Here is an 11,138-nt window from a genome sequence, read left to right on the forward strand (position 1 = left end):
CCTACGAATGCGTCCACATAGGTTGGGACCATATTGACGAACCTGGAGACTGAGTCCCTAAGTTAAAGCTTTGCTGTATGAAGCTTCTAGTTGGTATGAATGACAATGATGTGCCTATTCTGGAGACAATACTGAGACTAAATTTAATCCGAAGGCTTTCAGCCCCTAAGCTGTCGCTTTTGGGCAAACAAAATGGTGACTCCATATTTCAGCGTGATCAACAGATGCAATTTGTCAAGAAATTGCAATCGTCTCAAGCTGTTCGAAATTTTGGGACAACATACGTAGCATTGGTTTCAATGCGTAGATTCTGTTGAATTGACATAACGGGCAAAATGGATGAAGATTAAATTGATTGGGTGTGGATAAAGCACAGGCATGATTGGCCAAATGGCCTAATCCTATATCCAAGTTTCATTAGATTTCTTCCAAGCTTTCCAACTCCAGGAAGAAGCAACCCAGGAACCCTGAACATCTTCACAGGAACAGCTGGGATCTCGTTTATGGACCCCTTATGCAGAGCCTATACTACACTGTGGAGAAAGTTTGACATTAAAAAAAATTAAATAATTTATGCCATGCACAAGGTTATTTTCTTTTTATTATCTATTGTTCCATTCATGTTAAATGGTGAAATGCCAATGATCTTGCTTGTATGCAGCTCTTTTTGACAAGATGTGATGAGCAATTCTCTTTATAATTACATTATCCTAGTTTAAGCTAGCTGGGGAAAATTGAGTAGCGAAGAGGTGATTGAATGTGATTAGCTGTCAGTTGCAGATGAGAGATGTAGTTTGGCTTTATCATATACTAGCAGGGGTACCGGCATCGTCCAGTGTTGTTCTAATCCTGTTGGCATTTTTATAAAGTCAAAATGGCACACAAAAAAAACATCGATTGTTTTTTTTATTTTTTGTAGGGGCCTGAAACACTTCCCTACACCCACCAAAGAATGGGGTCGGGGATCATTTAATACTACTTTCCAATTGGCTACAATGGCTTAGGTACTATAATAGAGCAATTTTTTTGAAAAAAACTAGAACAGCACTCTGTAGAGCGCATACCTCCGCCAGGCTGAACAGTTTACGTTTTGTATCCAAGATAGCTTGGATCTGGATTCAGACCTGAACCAAAATCTAATCGGCTTGTTATTATCGCCTAACCAACTCATCCACCAAGTTTAGTCATAACTCGTCCATAACTTTTTTAAATATCATGTTATATATTGATTTTCGTGCAATCTCTCAATAGTGAAGAATCGCTTAAAAATTAAATAACTATCGTATTCGAATCTTCACCAAAATGGAATCACTTCTTCCTTGTCATATACACAACCTCTCCACCAAGTTTCATCCAAATCCGTCCACAACTTTTTGAGATATCCTGCTATATATAGTTTTTGGCCCAATCTCCGATTGGTGAAGAAACACTTTTAAAATTATACTAGCTGGATCCGAATCTTCACCAAAATCTAATCATTTCGTCTTTGTCACGTCGCATACCCAACTTCTCTGCCAAATTTGGTCCGAATCCGTTCACAACTTTTTGAGATATCTTGTTCACAGACAAGCAAACAGACAGACAGGGGTGAGAACATAACCTCCATCCACCTTCGGTGGCGGAGGTAAAAAAAAATTAAAAAAAATCCAACGTTTTCTTTAAAAATGTTCAAAAAATATTTTTGCCTAAATCCAAAGTTTTCTTTGCATTCACTGATAAACCTCTGAAAGTTTGACGAAGATCTGTGGCCATCTCTGAGAAAAATGGTGACAGACACACACACACACATCTCTTTTATATGTGTGTATATATATATATATATATATATATATATATATATATATATATATATATATATATATATATATATGTATATATATAAATATGTATATATATATATATGTATATATATATATATGTACATATATATATATGTATATATATATATATATATGTATATATATATATGTATATATATATATGTATATATGTATATATATCTATATATATATATATATATATATATATATATATATATATATATATATATATATATATATATATATATATATATATATATATATATATATATATATATATATATGTTGTGTGATTCCCCTCGGTGAAGACTGGGAAATCACGGATGGAAACGAGCGTTAATGTGAGACGATGATCGAAGCGGATTTCACTATATATGCGTGGAAGGAAGGGGGAGGAAGAAGAAGCGGAAAGCTTTTACCTGACACGATCTCGCCGGGCAGTCTTCAAAGCCTGCAGGAACTAAACTCCAACGGGTATCCGGGTTAAAATGTACAGTGAAAATAAATAAGGCTCTATTGCCACGGATGTCAATAACAATGAAACGTGCCGGTAACTAACTATGGTTCCTAAATCGGGACGTCCCCACACCAGACTTAAACACAGACAAATGAGGAGGATAACTGGATAAAATAAATCGTGTGGGTTATCGTGCACTCAGCTCAACTCGCTCGGTGCGTCGTCTGCAATCGTTCAGGCCCCCCGTTCCCGCATGGGGAGAAGGCCGCAGTCCACTCGGTTGCACGTGCCGTTAGGCCTCACCGGCGTCTCGCCCACCCCGGCCTCGTCACGCTCCAGCGGCAAGCAGCGCTCGTCCACGCATCGTTTCTGCCTGGCAAAACTGCCGCTCTTCCTCTGTAAAACTCGACACGTCTCCCAGTGGCGTCTCTGATCGCTGCCTGGAGCCCGCTGTCCACGTATCGTTTTCTCGCGAGGTCCGGAACGAGGGACACGAGCCGAGGGTAGAGGACAGCGTCAGGAAGGTAGCAAGAGGAGGAGGAAAGAGCGTCGCACGAGGTCCCAGCGCAAGAGGCAGTCCAACCGAGAGAACAAATGGGGACATAGATGCTGACAAAGCCAAAATGCGACCGCTCACTATGGGATCCAGCATGAAAGAAAATGTTGGCTTCTCTCCACTTTTATTGATCCCCCTTGGCCAATCAGCTGGCTCCTTATTGTCCCTGGGCTTCAGCTGCATGCCGATTGGCCCTCCCTTCCAGTGATGTGATCTGCCCATCAAACCCTTGGTGTCAACCCATCGTGAGGTGGGTGTGGCCTCAGCCTGCCTGAGCAATATTTGTCTTCAAGTCGGAGTAATGTGTGGTGCTTCCTGTCTGTTCTTCCGGTCAGTTTTATTGGGGAAATTATTAATAAGGGTAACTAGTGGGCACTGGTGATGGTAAAAACAGTAGGGATAACTACAGATGTTTCACACACAGGGGTATTAACATAATCCCTACACTAGTTAACACGCCCCATTCCCCGTAATCGGGACAAATACACACCTAAGCCGACATCCGAACGAGACAGGTCCCCTATTTATTTACATTGAGATGGTTCTTGCTACCCACGATCATCAGAGCACCTACCTATGCAGATCTACCTAAATCTATATATCCCCCGACCCCACCGACATAACACAATATATATATATATATATATATATATATATATATATATATATATATATATATATATATATACATATATACACTGTATATATATATATAATATTGTTGCGGTTTTGAGAACCCACACTTGTAAATATGACATCATTAAAGGTTAAAGGTAGCACCCCATATATAGGCCACCAGCAACACGTCGGTCACCATAGGACATCAGTTATTTCATAATATGTGTAGATAAGGCCATGTTCCCAATAGTTGAATCTGCGTTGTGTCAATCAAATAAGAATAGCCCCCCTTGCGTTCATTCCATCCATTTTGCAGCCTCCCTCCAAGCGACGCCATTAAGCGCGCTCCCCAGTCTGTGCCCCATGGCCCCTTCCAATTTGGTGCGCTCCTTGGCCAGCAGCAGCAGCCTTAGCTGCCCGTAAGCTCGCTCAACGCCGCCATAAGCCACGAGGTGAGGCCCAGAAAAAGGGGGCGGAGCGCCAGGGAGAAGGTGTGGCCACGTCACCCAGCTGTCAGGTCGGGGCCGGTAAGACCTAACCAGCCAACCAGGGCTGAAGTGACATCGCCTGACAGGTCGTGGCTTTTGGGCTTGCGGAGCGATCTCTGGCTGGATTATAAAAGCGAGTGCACAAAGCCCTTTTACAGGACTTATTGGGAGAGCGCACATTTAACAGGACTGTAAGGAAGCGCGCTTGGATAAAGGACTTGTTGGAAGCGCACTTGGTAAAAGGACTACTGTGGTTTTGGAGAACCTACAGCGAAAGCGTGTGCTGACAGGACTTGTTGGGAGAGCGCACTGGTAACAGCACTGCGAGGACGAATGCGCTTTATCATGGACTTGCACAATTAGCGCTTGCATACAGGACATTGGATAGGGGGCGTTTGGCGCGAGTCGTGCAAATATTACGTACGCCGCCAGGATACCAGCCTTCCCCCCGTGATATAATTGTCCGTTCGCGTTACACTGTGAAGAGCTGCCTGCCGGGTTTTCCATCGCCTGGACCGGAGCCGGACTGGAGCCTGGACGCGCTGGTGACCTTCCAACCTGTTCATCTGCAATCCCCGTGTGAGTGACTGTGTGTGAGACGGGCCCGTTTGTCCAGGGAATAAGTTAAGCCTGTGATTAAGACTGCCCTGTGTGCTTTTCCTTCCTCTTTCTTTCATGTACATTTCTTTCGTTTCCTCTTCTTTCTTTGTACATAATTAATAAATCCATCTGTTCTTCCTGTTCTTCTGGTTTCTTCTCCATCCGATCGCATCAGTCTTTTCTCTAATTGGGTACGCGTGGCACGATCGCAACCGCTTAGAATCGGGTCTAGTCACCTGTTAACAGCTCGGATCGCGGATTGCTATCCGCTCGGCATATTCCATCCATATCCGTGATTCGAGCGGGAGTTATTCCCTCGTTTCCGGTCGGCGTTAGTAATTAGGTAGTAGTGAATCCCTAGGCCTAACAAACCCTACCTAACGCCGTGCCGCGAAGGACGTTATAACTTCCAGGACTCGCGTCGGCCAGATAAAAGGACAAGGGGATTAACTCCCCCTTGATAAGGGGAGAGCCAACGTTGGAGATCCGTAACAATTGGTAGTCAGGAGTGGGGATTTGGAACCTGGGACTAAATTTTTTAGACCAAATTTTGGACACCAATTTTGCATATTGGCCGTAACAATTGGTGTCGGGGAGTGGGATTTTGACCCGAACCAAATTTTTATATCTGAACAAAATTTGGTCAAAATTACGAGCGGCCGAAATTTTAATAGAAAACCAAATTAAATCGTGCCATGGATAGCCAAGGCGATCGGATGCCTGTGGGGGTAGATGAGGAGGAATTAGAGTTAACCCAGGACCCCTGGGATGAAGTGAGACAATTGAGAGGAATGGAGGAGGAAATTGAAGAGGGTGCGGCAGTGGGGGTTGCAGGCGCACAAAATGGTGGCGCCTCGCACATGGCGGCGAGTGCCGAGCCCACGGGGCCAGGAGACTTCCAATTATTTATGGCGCAAATGATGGGGTATATGGAAAAGATGGCTGAGAAATCCACCAGGGAAATGGAACAAATGATGGAAAAGAATAGTGAGCAAATGGAAAACAGAATGGGGGAGCAATTGGGGAACCAAATTGGGGGATTGAGAAACGGGTTAAGTAATTTGGAGAATAGAATGGGGGAGCAATTGGGAATTCAAATTGGGGGGTTAGAAAGCAAATTGGGGGGATTCGGAAGCAAATTGGGGGGCCAGTTGAAGGACGTGGGTGGCCAAGCCAGAGAAATGAACGAGGGGATAACGGGGTTGGAAAACAGGATGGCCACCCGAGAGAATCAAATGAAAGGCATGAAGGACGGGTTAACGGGGTTTGAAAACAGAATGGGTGGCCACATAGAGAAATATGGGAGAGATATAGACCACAGGTCAGGCGGGAAAGGCACACGGGTATGCGACGGGGTAGCGCGACTTGAGAAGCACGGGGAAAGCGAGGCTGAGCAAGGCATGGTTACGTGGACCGGGGTAGAAATCGCGACTCGGGGTAGAGAGAAGCCGACGACCGCCGAATTAGAAGATTTTATTTTATTAGCGCCAGCGGTCATCGAGGAAAAAGAAATTAAAGAAAAAGAAATAGTTGAAATTGGGATTAAGAAGACGGCGGACTTAGAAAAGCACTCGCGGGAGGAAAAGATGGAATGTGTGCAAAGTCCGTGTTCGCATCATGATGCCGTACTTGTTAACCCAAATGGAAGTTTGCAGGTGCGTGAGGAGAAAAGGATCCCGAAGGTAAGCCGGGCTGTATATGGCACGAAAAGATTTGGCGCGAAGGGATTTTTCGCGCGCTTGGGATCCCGGCGTCACCCGGGCGCTTGTAGGAGGTCCGTGGTGCGCTGTATGGAAGTGAATGGCGCGCGTGTGAGGAAAAAATGCGCGCCGAAGCACGAGTGTATTACAGAGTGCGAGGAAGGATGCTCGACAGAGTGTGAAAGTGAGGGAGAATGCACAATGGAGTGTATGTGTGAGAGTGAGTGTGATACAGAGAGTGAGATGGATGGAGAGAGTGTGCGAGGATGCACACCGGAGAGGGATGCGGAGCGTGTGTGGGGATGCACACCGGAGCGGGTGAGTGGGTGGATGCAAGAGTGCACCCCCATGAGTGGTACGGAGTACATACCGGAGGAGAGTGCGCGAGAGGAGTGCGTAATGGAGTGTGTGGAAGGAATGAGTGCGCATGAGTGGTGTGCACCTCAGTGTGGAACGAGAGAGTATGCACGGAGAGAGAGTGCGGTGGCGGAATTGACGGGATGTATGGGAGGCGCTGGAGCGCCGCGTTTTGTGAGTATAGAAAGGGTCGCGAGGTGTGGATGTGAGAATGCGACTCGAGCATCGACGCTGATGACCGGGTTAACCGGGTTAAGCAGCGCTTAGGCCGATGTATAGCCGACGCGAGCTCTTGGGGCGTGGTGTTCTTTGTGTGCTGCGGGGGCCGGCGGGGATGGTTGCCGCGGCGCTCTTGCAAGGAGCGCCGTGCACGATTCGGGCCGGGTCCCGCCCTGTATGGTCGGTGCCGCGTCATAGCGACGACCAGCACGATTCCGGGGGAGGTCGGTCAGGTCGGACCTTCGCCCCCTAGCGGGCGCGGTGCTCCGACCAGGGGAGGTTTGGTCATCGGGCCGGAGACCGAAGGGCTCCGCGCCGGGATGGCGCTTGGAACCTCGGCCCGAGTATGCCTCCTCCCCAGAATCGAAAATGCCGGACGGACCCAACCTGCAGTAGACCAACCCACCACATGCATTGCTCGGCTTTTCAAAGCTGAGCAGTGAAAATGCATTCCCGCACCGAGAGGCTCAAGTACAGTGGACAAATGGTGGTAGTAATGATAGCGAATGGTAGTTGTACCATTCATTTTGGGCACATGAGCTATAGGTTTATGGGGTTTGGCGGTGAGAACTAGCCAGGGAGGGGTTGGATAATCGTTAGGGATCTAGAGATGACCATAGGTGACTTGAGATTTAAGTAGTGACATTGTACAAGTAGTGGGGACGTAGAGAGATTAGATGGATGATAATGACGAGGGAGTGCTTAGTATAAGGGATGACAGGGAAAGCACCAGTATTAGGGGAAATAGTTAGATTCAATGATGCGGTGTGTATGAGCTTGAGGTTTACGCGGAAATGAGGAATTGAGAGGCAATGCTCGTGAAGGATGTGTGTGTGTGTGAAAGTGTATGAGTGGAGTATTGAGGATGTGTGTCATTGCGTATTGAGTGATTGCCTTGCATAGGGTGCAAGCGAATAAATGGTCTGGAATGAATGGTGTGGAGTGAGTAGTGTGGCATACGTGGCGTGGAGTGTATGGTGCGAAGGAGTGAATGGGGGAAGGATGGAACCCTTCACGAATACCCGGGGAGGGTAGTTTAAAAGTAGGTAGAGGGAGTAGCTAAATTTTGGTTGGATATTGACATCTGTGGTGCGTGTAGTAGCAATGAAGTGCTTAGAGGGGTGCATTAGTGTGTGGAATGGCTGGGCGTGTGAGCCTGTTAGTGTGTGTGGTTATTGAGCACTCCGCCACTGGTAGTCTGTCGGCCAGGTGAGGCTGCAGGTAGGCTCTGGGAGCCAGGTAGAGTTGTGTAGAGTTCAGCGGGGCCCGAGGATCCTAAAGAGAGGACCCGGGTAGCTGTAGGAGAATTAAATGAGCTACTACTACTGAACTCCAACTGAACTCCAACAACTGAACTCCAAAGAAACTCAAAAACTTGTTTCCGCAAGTCAATGTTTTATTGAAACTTTAGAGAGCTTGTTGTATAAAATAAACGTACTAATTCTAGATCTTAACGACGCGTCGTAATCTCGTTCTGCCGGTCGTGGCTGGGGCTCGCACTCTTGTCCTTTCTCTGTTGATCAGTTGAACCGTCCTTCCAGTTGCTCTCTCAGTTGAACCGTTGCTCGATCAGTTGAACCGAACCTTCTAGTTCGGAGCCTCTTGGTTATATAGCAAAAAACTCCTTTCATCTTAAGAGCATGCAGAGGTCAGCCCAGGGGCAAATATCCCCCGAGACATCGAGACGCGCCCCGAGACATCGAGACGCGCCCTGGGGCATCTGTTTCCTGTCCAGAGAGCCCTACAAGCTCTTTGGGACAGGTGCCTATCGAGGAAGGTCACTTTCTCATGACCTGAGGAAGGAGGAATTTGCCCAGCGGCATTTCTGCCATGGTCCTATGTCCAAAAGGGTTACACATTCTGTCCCTAAATTATACCTCCTGACAAATGCCTCCACCTCATGGCTCCAGTGAACACTGAGCCTGGAATTCTCCATTTATAGGACAAGGGTTATTTTGACAGGAACAGATGCTGCCTTTTAATCATCTTGGCTCCAGTCCCAAGGCTTTTGCTCAGTTGCACGGTAAAACACATTCTGTAATAACTATAACAGCTGTCAATATCTGTCAATATTTATTCCACATAGCCCAGTGCCAAGGAGGGCAGTAGTGGGGTGAGAGAGCCAGGAGGGCCTTCCCCAAGTTAGGGTAGTGTGAGGAGCTAGGCAAGCTCGGGTGGCGACGTTCAGTGGCGGAGGTGTGCAGGTAAGTAGGACCTGCTAGGAGAGCCACACGACCCAGCCCCGAAATTGTGCGAGGGCACAGTAGAGAAAAATCGGGGGAGTGAGCCCCCAGATTGGGAGGCACCACAGGGATGGTCAATGGGAATTGGTTTTTAGAACCGCATCGTGTAATGATGGCCAATGGATTGGCAGGGCGAGACCCCGGGTAGTGTAACTGTGTTAATGTCATTTAGAAGATAGTCAGGAGAAAATCTCTTCGCACCATCCACATCCACTCACCAAGGTGACAGGACTCCACACCAGGTTTTGCAAGTATTTTGGAATGAAAGACACATCTTGATGTGGGTGAGACATTGTGTGAAATTCCATCCCTTCCTTCTTGGGAGGGATTGGTAATGAATTCGGAATTAAGGGGAGATATGGCGGACGCGACAGTAGAGACGGAATTTGTAAATTTGTAAATTGTGTAAATACGGGGAAGGGCAAGGGTAGTGTAGGCTGACATGGGGGGTTACGAACGAGTAGGGACGAGCTTTCTCAGCTCGCTCTCCCGCGCCCTTCATGTCGCATTGCCTTGTGATTACGTGTACCCTTGCACCCTTTCCCCGCTGATCTCTGCTTTGTCTTCCTTCCCCACTCATGGACCTATGGTCTTTTGTGCGAGGGGAGTGTGCAGGTGCCCTGAGCGGTGCAGCCGCACTCTTGCTGCCTGCACCCTTGCTGCCTGCCTGCACGGATACACCATATGGACCACACGTTCTGTGGCCTGGCACCTATGGGACCACACGTTCTGTGGCCTGGCACCTTTGCTGGGACAAACCATTGCTGCCAGCAGTATCTGGCTTGCGGACCACTGTTTTAAGTGGCATCAATGCCCAGCAGTCGGACCACCTGAGTTGGCCCTGCTGGCCATAAATAAAAAAAGCGGACACGGGTTGTGCCCTTTTTATTAATTAAAGAACAGCAAGCAAGAAGATACAGCCAAGATACATCGGCCCAGCAGAGAAGCACAGGACAAGAAGTCATCATTTATAACTTTGAAATGGTTTTTTTGGTGCATGAGTGATGGTGCTTTTCGTGCATTTTTTTTATTATGGTGCATTTTGGTACATATGGGTGTATGGTGTATTAGTGCAGTGCATGGCAGTGGTATTTCCTCTTTTCAAAAAGTCTTCTTTTTCCCACAAAAGACGGGTCCTGGGTTGTAGTTGTAAATAATTAGTAGTGTCTTGTAAATAATGCTCCCCACCGGCTTAAATGTGTAGTTTGAGAACCATTCCGTAATTCGGTTAATTGTGGGCGTGAGTCGGTTAGATAGGACACAACGCAGCAGGGGGGACATATCTAGTGTTAAAACTGTCGCACTCAGGGTAGTAGGTTAAAAGTAGAGGGTAACCACACCTAAGTGTCACACTAATTGTTAAAAGATAGTCCTGATGTTTCGGCTCGGGCCGAGCCTGGCAAAACAAGGGGTGCAGTGTTGCGGTTTTGAGAAACCACACTTGTAAATATGACATCATTAAAGGTTAAAGGTAGCACCCCATAGATAGGCCACCAGCAACACGTCAGTCACCATAGGACATCAGTTATTTCATAATATGTGTAGATAAGGCCCTGTTCCCAATAGTTGAATCTGCGTTGTGTCGATAAAATAAGAATAGGCCCCCTTGCGTTCATTCCGTCCATTTTGCAGCCTCCCTCCAAGCGACGCCATTAAGCACGCTCCCCAGTCTGTGCCCCATGGCCCCTTCCAATTTGGTGCGCTCCTTGGCCAGCAGCAGCAGCCTTAGCTGCCCGTAAGCTCGCTCAACGCCGCCATAAGCCACGAGGTGAAGCCCGGAAAAAGGGTGCGGAGCGCCAGGGAGAAGGTGTGGCCACGTCACCCAGCCGTCAGGGCGGGGCCGGTAAGACCTAACCAGCCAACCAGGGCTGAAGTGACATCGCCTGACAGGCGTGGCTTTTGGGCTTGCGGAGCGATCTCTGGCTGGATTATAAAAGCGAGCGCACAAAGCCCTTTTACAGGACTTATTGGGAGAACGCACATTTAACAGGACTGTAAGGAAGCGCGCTTGGATAAAGGACTTGTTGGAAGCACGCTTGGTAAAAGGACTACTGTGATTTTGGAGAACCTACAGTGAAAG

General features: G+C 47.4%; 1 protein-coding gene across 2 annotated transcripts in view; it reads left to right on the plus strand.

The window, feature by feature from the left end:
• LOC137436849 (uncharacterized) overlaps positions 1-11,138 on the plus strand; it is a 149,322-nt gene that overhangs the window by 41,062 nt on the left and 97,122 nt on the right. The window lies entirely within an intron of this gene.

Source organism: Myxine glutinosa, chromosome 1 (assembly GCF_964187855.1).
Source record: "Myxine glutinosa chromosome 1, kmMyxGlut1.1, whole genome shotgun sequence".
Lineage (NCBI taxonomy): Eukaryota > Metazoa > Chordata > Myxini > Myxiniformes > Myxinidae > Myxine > Myxine glutinosa.